Raw genomic sequence first — 11,328 nt, forward strand, 5'->3', positions numbered from 1 at the left:
ATTCCTTCATTCTTCCCATGCAAGTGAAGTCGATATATAGTATAAACAAATAAAATATTTTTGTTTTCTTCACTTCATGCTATAAACTTGTATTTATGACTTTGGCCACTACTTTGGTCCTAGTACTCTATCTACATCTCCAATTTCAATTGAATTCGGCAAAGTTTATGAGGCAACATTCGATGAAAAAAGTACAATCATTGATTTTACAGCTATACATTAAAACTTTCAAAGTTTGCAATTATTGATTTCTTTCCAAGTTTGTAATTACCAACCTCATATATAGGACTTTTGCCTCTGGATGAGGTACCATGGATGGAACTCTTGCTAAAACTTCTCAACTCAAGAAAACTTCTATTTTCGATCAATATTTACATATTCTCATATTTTCAAGATACTGTAAATCAAATTGACAAAAGATTAAACTTATAAGTGTTTCTATAAAAGTATGGAATGCACAAATCAAATATAACGCAAGATGTTGATACCCACAACTTCGGTGATTGGATCCATAGTAATAAGCTTTAAGAAAAAAAAGTTAAAACGATAAGAACATATAATTTCATAATTTTATAATAGAGGTAAATTTGTGAGATGAGGAGAATTATACCTGAATATGTGAATCTTGTGTGTAGGTGGGTAGATAAAGAAGGTTAGTTTGAACAACCGAAATTATAATATATTCAACTAACAGGAGACAATAAGGTAATAACAGAATCGGTGAAAAACAAAATAGTAGTCTAATGTACACCTCAATCTAAGTAGACTGATGTATACGTTAAGCTAAATTAAACTAAGCAATTTAAGATGGCATAGCAAGTAATATATTGTGTTTAAATTAACAATGTAAAAAGGAGAGATGATATAACGACAAAAACCTAACAATAAAATTATTGAAACTGTGTTGAGACGAAGAACGATGAATAATGGCAAACCAAATATGAACAATGAAAAACCATAACAGTTTATAACGATGAACAATTAAAAAAGCTCAAGAATTTATATAGAAGGACAGAATGTACAAACCAAACATGAAATCAAATAGGCAAAACAAATCAAATTGAAAACAAATTGGGAAAGACCAAATAGAACACAAATTTGGAAAATACCAAATAGAACAAAAATTTGGATGAAAAAAATCCGACATTTTTTTGGTGAAACCAAGTAGGGAGAAAAAGCGGGTGAACATAAATTTGGAAAAGACCAAATAGAACACAAATTTGGATGAAAAAATCAGGTGTTTTTTGATAAAATTAAGTAGGGAGAAAAAACGGGTGTTTTTTTGTTGAAAGAAATCAAGTAGGACAAAAAAATAACGGGTGTTTATTTTGGTGAAATAATTCAAGTAGGACACAAATTTGGAAAAAATTTAATTGAAGAAAAATCTTAGTATATTTATTTTGAATAATTTAATTGTAGGTAAAAGCGTAAAAGATCATTTTGTCTAAAGTGGACTCTTTTAATGAAGGGTAAAAAGTTCAAATCATTTTCTAAGGGCCTTCACACTTTTAATATATTATAGATTATAGATATAGATATAGATTATAGATTATCTATAATATATTAAAAGTGTGAAGACCCTTAACAAAGTGATTTGAACTTTTTGCCCTCATTAAAAGCCTCCGCAATAGATGAAATTTTCTTTTCACTTATTTAATCTAATTATTATTTAATTATTTATATAATATTCAGGAGTTTAAAATCACCTAAAATTATTCATTAATATTTTTATTATTTAGAATTACGTAAAAGGTACAAAAATTAAAGAAATCGTGCGTGAAAAGGAAATTTTTCGTTGACTGAAAACTTTATGCGTGCAATGGAATGTTTCTGCCAATAAGTTCCAATTTTGATAGAAATCAATTACATATTATAATCTATACATTGACTAGAATTTTTCCGTTCATATTTGAGAAGTGGTGATACGTATTTCATGATCCACCAATCTCTTCATCACGACTTTAAGATATGCAAGCAAGCACATGACTATTTAAATATTACAGGACTCATTGAGAAAATAATACCTTCAATAAATTCTTGGTTAGATCTCTTGATTTTTTAATTTTAAAATTAATTAATAGTTATCTCGAATTTTAATTTCTTCAATATTGATGTTTTATGTATAGTTCATTATTGTATTGATAAAACTTCATTCTCACTTTGCTTATTTTTATTATTGTATTGGTTAAACTTGATTCTCGATTCACCTCTAATATCTTAATTATTATATTATTTTATTATAGTTTATGTTTGTTGCTATCTGCTATTTTTTGGGCTTAATATGGATGATAGACGACTATTTGGTCAAGCTTTAAGAAGTTTTCATGCAAAGATTGATTTTAATCATATTGTTCTAGTTATCATATTGTTTTATTATAGTTTATATTTTGTTACTATATGTTATTTTCTTCTCAATATAAGTGGTAGGTTATTCTCCCAATATTTTAATACTTTTACACTTTTTCATGTATATCAGTCTTTTGTTCAATCTCCAACTTTGTATGTATTTTTGGTGATATTATCTTAAATTCTACTATTTTTCTAATATCTAAAAATGGTTTCAACTGAATTATTAATAAGATAAAAAATTAATAATAGATTATCAAATTCATATACGAAATTGAAGGATTAAATAGACAAGAAAAAGAGTTGAATCTTTCAGATCAGAACTTTCAATCAGACAAAAAATATTTTCATCGGAGACTAGACAAGAAAAAGACTTGGATTTTTCGGATTAGAATTTTCAATTCGATAAAAATTATTTTCATTAGAGACTGGAGCTTTACCATCATTATCGTATTATTTTATTGTAGTTTACAGATCGTAGATTAATATCGATTAGTTTTGAAAAAAAGAATTGTGTAAAGCTTAGGTTTAATTGTATTACTTTGACATCTCTGTTATCGTATTATTTTATTGTAATTTGAAGATGGTAGATGAATGTCAGCCGGCTTTTAGGAATTAATTTAGGTAAAAGTTTGGTTCAATGTATTTTTTTAGTATCTCTATTATCGTATTGTTTTATGGTAGTTTGATCGTAGATGAATGTAAATCGGCTTTGAGAATTTTTTTGTGTAAATATTAGATTTAATTATATTGTTTTGATATCTCTATTATCATATTATTTTATTGTAGTTTACAGATAGTCGATGGCTGTCGATTGGATTTGAGGAAATTTTTGTGTAAGGATTATTTTATAGGTGGTAGACGAATGTCGGTCGGATTTGAGAATTTTTTTTTTGGTAAAGGTTAGTTTAATTATATTGTTTTGATATCTCTATTATCATATTATTTTATGGTAGTTTAGAGGTGGTAGACAAATGTCGGTCGGATTTGAAACTTTTTGGTACAATGGTTAGGTTTAATTGTGTAATTATATTATTTTGATATATCCATTATCATATTATTTACTGTAGTTTACAAATGGTAAGTAGATGAATACTGATAGACTTAAAGGAATTTTTTGTGTAAAACTTAATAACTTTTATTTTATAATTTGTCTAGATAGTTTGTTCACACCTACAATATTAGTGGTCCGTACAGAAAGCCTATATATCTTTTTCACCATAATTTGAGCGGGATGAAATTAAATTGCTTTTTGCAACTGAATATAATAGCAATATTAGATGTCTGGTTGACAAGAACGCATAAATCATGATCAGAAAATCTAGTGCTAAGATACCTTAGCACTTATACTTGAAATATGGACAAAGTTGGATTCAAACGGTTTCATGATCAATAAGTAATAGTAGCATAAATTAGTTTAATTAAATTTTTACTGACTAGAAACCAATGGAGACTTCAAAAAAGTAATGATTTGATGTTTACATGAACAACACATAAAAGGATTGTTAACTTTAAGTCTCCTCACTACAACATCAATAGGACTATTATCCTGAATCAATTTAAAAATAAAAAAGAAGATCTTGAAAGGGAAAAGAAAGTACCAACTTGATAAATTCCAGACTAATTTTAGGTTGTCTCTCCATTACACAAAAATTTATTGAATTATTTGATTAGTATGAGATTATATTTTTTAATTGTGTATTTTTTACTATTCACTTGTCAATATGTAGGTTACTTGAGAAAATTGAAAGAAAGGTGTCTTTTAAATCTTGAATGAAGGATTGGTGACATTGACCAACTTAAAGGGTCAAACATCATTAGAAAACTTGATTAAGTTAATTGTGGACTTAATTAATATTTTTAAAACTTTCTAATCTTTTCAAAAATACAAATCAACCCAACCCACACCCTTCTTCAATCGAAATCAACCAGTCTCTCTCCTCCCTCTCGACAGCTTCTCTCAACTCTCTCCCAACCAACAGTTTTGTAAATTTCTCCTTTCAATCCTCAGCGACTTCAACATCCGACAACAAATAGTTGGGCTTCAAATTCCTTTTCAACTTAAACCTTCAATCGACGTGACAGCCTTATTCTATGGCCACAATAGCTTTGAATTTATCATCGTTCCTTTTCCTCTTTCACAGGTAAAAATTTATGGCCTTTTTAGTTTTGAAAAAAATGAGGAACTTGATCCAACTTCTCTTATAGTATTGGTTAACAATTTTAATATTTGTTGCTTTAATTTGAAACGTGGTCTGAACAAAACCCTAATTTCTGGTATTTTTTCTCAACTCTTTTCAAAGTGAATTATGATTTTTTATTGTTTGTTGCATTTTTTGAAGTTTGATTTTTATTTTTTGTGTTTATAAAAACAAAATAATAATTTGAGTTGATTTGTTCTGTTCTTGTTCTTGGTAAAAATGGTGATATTGCTATTTTTATGTTGAAAAAATCATGCTACTATTTTTTGTTTTATCCAACATATTATCCAACTGGTGCAACATATTAACCATCTGATACAATAGATTTGTCAAATGATGCAATAGATCAACCATCTGATGCACCAGATGAACTATCAAATTATAATTCTGATGCAGTAGATTAATCATCTGATGCAACAAATTTAGCATATGATGCAACATTTTAACTATCTAATGCAACAGATTAACCATATGTTGCAACAAATTAAGCATTAGATAAAAAATTCGATGCAACTGATTAACCATCTGCTACAATAGAAGAACCATCAGATTAATGATCTGATGCAACAGATGAGGCTCTTATTAGATAAAATCCTATCAACTTTTCCAATAGGACATGTATAAGACATGATTTTTTCAACTGATCATTCATCTACCACGATAGACGACCCAATATTGGAAGAAATCTAAACAATATTGACCGTTGATAACTATTTCAATAAATCACTCATGTGTTGTAACAGATGTGTGGCCTGTCGCACAGACCATTCATCTTTCTCAATGGATGAGTGATATGTTTTATATTATTACAATAGATTACTCAGTTGTTGCTGTAGGTTGGCTAACTATTATGATAGATCACTCATATGTTGCAACAGATGTATGATTTGTTGCCCAAACCATTCATCTTTCTCAATAAATGAGTGAAATATTTTGTATTATCGCAACAGATTACTCCGCCGTTGCTACAAGTTATTTAATTATTCTAACAGATCACTTATATATTGCAACAGATAATGTTGTAATAGATGTGTGATCTGCTGTATAAACCATTCATTTTTCTCAATAGATGAGTGATATATTTTATATTATTATAACAGATTACTTATATGTTGCAACAGGTTATTTAAATATTCCAACAAATCACTCATGTTGCAACAATGTGTCATCTGTTGCATGGACCATTAATTTATCTTAAAAGATGAGTGATACATTTTGTATTGTTGCAACAGATTACTCATCCGCTGCAGCAGGTTTGTTATATGCCGCAACATATATACTACCTGGTGCAATAGATAAGTGATCTGTTTAAACTGTTATTTTACTATTTTGCTTATTAGATTTACTGTTATCCTTTTTTAATGATGCATTAATCAACTATAATATATTTTTTTATGTTCCTATTAATTTTAGATAATATGGCTCCCAAAAGAACAGAAGCCAAATCAAGTCCAAGTGAAGGAACAAGTGAAGCAGCTAAGCTACATCCACCACTCTATGAGCTTTCTTTACAAGCGTTATCTCAATCAGGAGCAGAATATGATAAACATATGGAGGAGGAATATTTTAAAAGAGATGATCCAAATTCTAATAGCCCTTCCGTCAAAGAGTTGGTCAAAACCTTCAGCATTGATCATTATCCTGTTAGAATGCAATGCGATGGTGCCATAGATTTAATGGGTGATTTTGTGGTTAATTCGGCCATGGGAAAATATTTGGACGCCTTCAGAAAAATACTTCGAGAACAAAAATCGGATGCTTATTTTAGGGACAACTGCTTTGGGAAGTATCTTGATTTGCCAGAGGACAACAATGCTCATTTTCAAATGAAAATGGTATATGAACTTCTCAAGCGTAGGTTTATGTATGAAAACAAAGATAAGATGGATAAGGTATGGATAAATTATTGTGATATGCCTGTTTGTTTTGGTTGGAAAGAGTTTGCCATAGTTACTGGACTAAAATGTTATCCTCCTTCTCAAGTTATACCAATACTAACCTAAAAAAAAGCACCCCGCACATCCAAAAAAAATCAAAGGTAAGTTGTGTGATCATGATGACCTGGTGTCCATTGGTTGTCTAATATTCAAAAATAAAAATATGATAGAAGTGTTGAAAGGTAAAGAACTTTCAGAAAAGCACAAGCGCTCATTGTTCTTAGTTTGGTTTGTACATAATATTCTTTGGGAGAGAGACGTTAACAACAACATAAGAATTGGTTTAGTAAAGCTCTCCGAGGATCTTGAGGCATTTAACAGCTATCCTTGGGGTTATGAAATCTTCAAAATGACTGTCTAATATTTGTTGACTCGGTTAGCACCAAAGACAGTCAACTTATATGGCTTTCCATGGACTTTCATGGTAAATATTTCGTTTCTTTATTTTATTATGATATCATTCATTTTTTTTACTCAATAATGGTTTTGATTTATTGGCGTTATTTTATAGGTTGGGGCGTTTGAAGTCATTCCTCCTTTGAGACAACAAGTGAACTACCAAGAAGAAGTTTTCTGTCCAAGAATTTTGAGATAGTTCTTGGCCAAAACTGATAAAAATATAAAATTTCTTAATCTCTTCAACCCCCCGAAGGACGCAGTAAGTATAATTTTAATTAAGTTTTTATTTTAATTAATATTTTTTTTTGAATGATCTAATCATCATTCTAATATATATAATGATTTATGTTAGATTATGCATCCATCGCTAGTTCCGACCAATCAAGAGTTGAAGATGCCATTTTTTCTTACTTTACGGTCTATGCAAACTTTATCAAACCCTAAGGTCATAGACAGAATAAAAATAGAATTGTTTCGAGCAACAACCATTATAAGAAAAATAATTTTGGAGGGTGGGGTTGTTGTTGTTGATGGTCTTAGTGGTAATGGAGTTGTTGGTGGTGGTAGTGGTGCTTCTATTGGTGCTAATGATGTTCCTCGTACAGTATTTAAAATAAACCATTATAAGTATGATCATACTGGTTATACAGATTTTGCCTCTCCCAGTGAATGTTCTGTATGCAAATGTCAAGACTGCAGGACGAAACATAATGTAGTGATTAATGTTATTAATGCATTAACTGCTTCTATAAAGGAATTGACATCTAAGAGGGGTGTCATTCCATCAAAAAGGATTTTATTTCCATCAACTCCATTAGAGATTAAGGCTAAAAGGAGAAGGAATGTGATTTCCAAGAAATTATCAAGCATAAAAAATAGCTAAATTGTAAATCCTTTGTTCGTGTGTTGTACTGAGCAATGTACAACATCCAAAGGAGAGCAGCATGAGCTGAACAAGGTGAATATATATGTCTTCCAACTAATAAACAGACACACTTTTGTTTCAACGAATGACACATCTGCTGAAAATTATCAAATAGATATATACAACTATTTCAATAGTTGACTAACTTATTGCACCAGATAAAGTACCTGTTGTGACATATGTCTCATCTGTTTTAGCAAATTAAATAGCTCTTTGTACTGCTTTTATTTGTACCAACATATGACCTATCTGCTGCAATAGATGAGTCATATATTGCAACAAATGGTTTATCCATGGGAAATTATCATACAGGTCTTTCTCATGTAGAAATATAACCCAACAGTTGATTCATTGTTGCAACAAAAATATAATCTATTTGGGACAATTTAAAATAGAAGGAAGACCTATTTGATTTGCTAGAATAGATGAGTTATCCTTTTCTATTTTATTATATCTCCGTGATTAGCATTGACCAATTCTGGCTTTCCAGGTGGATGTAGAAGCTACTGCTGAACAGCATTAACAATATGCTACTCTACTCTTTTTATAGAAATATGGAGAACAGAAAGCACAGAAATCGTACGTAAGCGACAATAAAGATCCACGACGAGCAAAGCCGAATTTCATAGCACCGGATGAAGAACAACTTGTCCATATTGAGTAGATCTTTATAGCTTGAGTTGAGTCTTTCAAAGTAATAACCTCACCCCTCATTAGGAATCCTTGGCATCAATACTTAAATTATTGATGTATTTGTTGAGATCTGTACCCATAATAATTTTTTTACATTTTATTTATTCGTTGATTTTATTTCAGCTAATATCTTAAGACTTTGATTTATTTTATTTTATCTATGAATTTTATTTTTTTCTTAAATTTGAACTTATTAATTGAAATGGAATACTAGATTCAAATATTGCAACTGATAATGTATCTGTTGCAACAGACGAAACATTTGTTATCAAATATCGAATAGATTTGACATATGTTGCAACAGGAAGGTAATCTGTTGAATTTATCAAACAGACCTTTCCACTACTGCAACAGATAGACTTATACAGAAACACCGACATAATGCAACTGATGACCAACCTATTACAATAGATAAACTATATGTCAGAATAGGTAGAATATCTGTTACAACGAATGGAAAATCTATTGCATTATAAAAATTCAACTTTTATTAGACATACAAAATTGTCACTACATGTAAAAAAGCAAAAGTGAATTGAAATAAAAAAGGTAGAACCCATCGACAGTGTTCAGTTCAAATACCTAAAATAAAATAGGCATCAAATAGACAGTGTTCATTTAAAATACGTAAAATAAAATAGGCACAAATGTGTCAGGTTGGCACCTTTTGCTGACTTGGCGTCTTATTTTTCCCCCAACGGTCATTTTTTCTCCAATGTCTTATATATTCATCTTCTTCCTAAAATTTAATCCTAAATTCCCAAATCTTCTTCTTCATCGTCATTTTTTTTATCCATCCAAATTCTTCAACTTATTTGCATTTGGTCTTTCTTTTCTTCATTTTTTTTAATTTTTTCCAACTGAGCTTGACAATGTCGAGCGCATCTTTCACTATTTTTTGTGATAATAATTTTCGATATTGTAAGTGTGGTCATGAAGCTCTACTGAAGACTTCTTGGACTCAACAAAATCCAGGTCGTAGGTTTTTTACTTGTAAGATTCCATAGATAATATTTTTTTATTTAATTAGTTGATTAATTATTGACTTATAATTATTTTGTAATTGTGTTCTTGTTTTTATAGAAATTGAGTGGATAAGATTACTTTGATTGGTATGAAGAAAGACACCCTTCACAAGCAAATCGAGTAATTTGGGGTTTGTTGAAGAAAGTCAAGGATTCTGGAGAGAAACAAAATGGAGCAACAAGATATTACATCGTTGTTGTTATTGCTACTGATTTGGTGGTGTTGGGCACATGAATTTTCAAGCCTAATTGCTGAAATTTTCATGGTGGTGTATTTGCTACTGGTTTGGTTTTGTCGAGCACATGGATATTCAAGCGTAATTGTTGCAAAATATCAAACAGATTTAGGCATATATGGTAAAATTTAGGTCATCTATTGGAAATTATCAAATAGGTCATCCCGCTATTGCAACATATTAGACTTAGATTAGATAGATCGACATAATGCAACAGATGACCAACCTATTGCAACAGATAAACTATCTACCAGAACAGATAGAATATATTTTACAATATATTGACAATCTATTGCATTATAAAAAACTCAACTTTCATTCACCAGAAAAAAATTATTGTCACTACATGTACATGTAATTTAAAGTAAAGTGAAGTATGACTTGAAATAAAAAATTATTATTTCACAGGCTCTTTTATATACACAGGCTCTAAGCGTCCAGTTAGTACCCCATAAGCCCAGACCTATTGCAGGTTTACCACAGCGTTGTCATACAGAAAGATCATTGGCTCAGCTATTTCTGTATTCGTCAGCAAACATTCGATGTGTGCAAGAGCGTGCGAGTCGCTCGCGTAACCGGTATCATTTTTTGGAAGGGTCATGACCTTGGTTGGACCTTTAAAATCCCATGATTTATTCATCAAAACTACCTTTGGTAAATGATTCATTAGGTTACTCTCCCTCAACAAGATGGGCAATAGCTCCATCAGTGGCTGCACGAGGAGAAAAAGATTGACATTGTCGATGACAGGTTTGTTGTAGTCATAAACTTTGATCTTTCCCTCCTCGAGTAGTATCTCAACAGCCCGATAATGTATATCATTTACGCTAATAACTGTAAGAATCCTCTTTGCCTTGGTCCAGCTCTAGTCGTATGGATTTGGCTTCTCCCCTCTAATATATTTTATTATTTCTTCTTCCTCCAAGTCCAACGTAAAAACTAAGAAATTAAGTCTCGTGCCACACGCTTCAAAATTGAGTTGATCATACTTATCCTTGATATTCCTACAGAAGTCGAGGTCTATTATCCTATTGGCAACGTCATAAGCTTCGGGATACGTTAATTTTCTTTTTCTCATGAGGCAGAGAATTTTGTCAACATGTTGTGATATAAGAAAACAATTTTTAAATAGGTTAGTAATTGTAAATATGGTCCATATACTGTATAAGGTTCTTTGAATCAATAACCCAACGTAACTTATGCAACAGATGGATAGTAAGTTACAACAGAACCACTACTAATTGCACCAGAATACCCAGCTATTGCAATAGATTTCACATCTGTTGCGTATCTTCTTCTTTATGTGGTAGATTAGATTACAAAGCTAGGTTAGGAAAAGTAAACTTGCCTTATCCTCATAACACATACGTATATCTGTCCTAGTCTGGAAGTTTTTGGGGGAAAGGGAGGCTTGGGGTAATCTGGTGTGCCTGGCTTGGCATTCTTGGCATGTCGCAGATTTCTCTTCTCTTTGGCGCAAAGTTTTGTGTATATATCCACCTTCTTGAATGTCCTTTGAACTTCAACAGCTTTTTGAGAGGGAGAACTTATAATTGTTTTTATTTC

Source organism: Capsicum annuum, chromosome 9, assembly GCF_002878395.1.
Source record: "Capsicum annuum cultivar UCD-10X-F1 chromosome 9, UCD10Xv1.1, whole genome shotgun sequence".
NCBI classification, from domain to species: domain Eukaryota; kingdom Viridiplantae; phylum Streptophyta; class Magnoliopsida; order Solanales; family Solanaceae; genus Capsicum; species Capsicum annuum.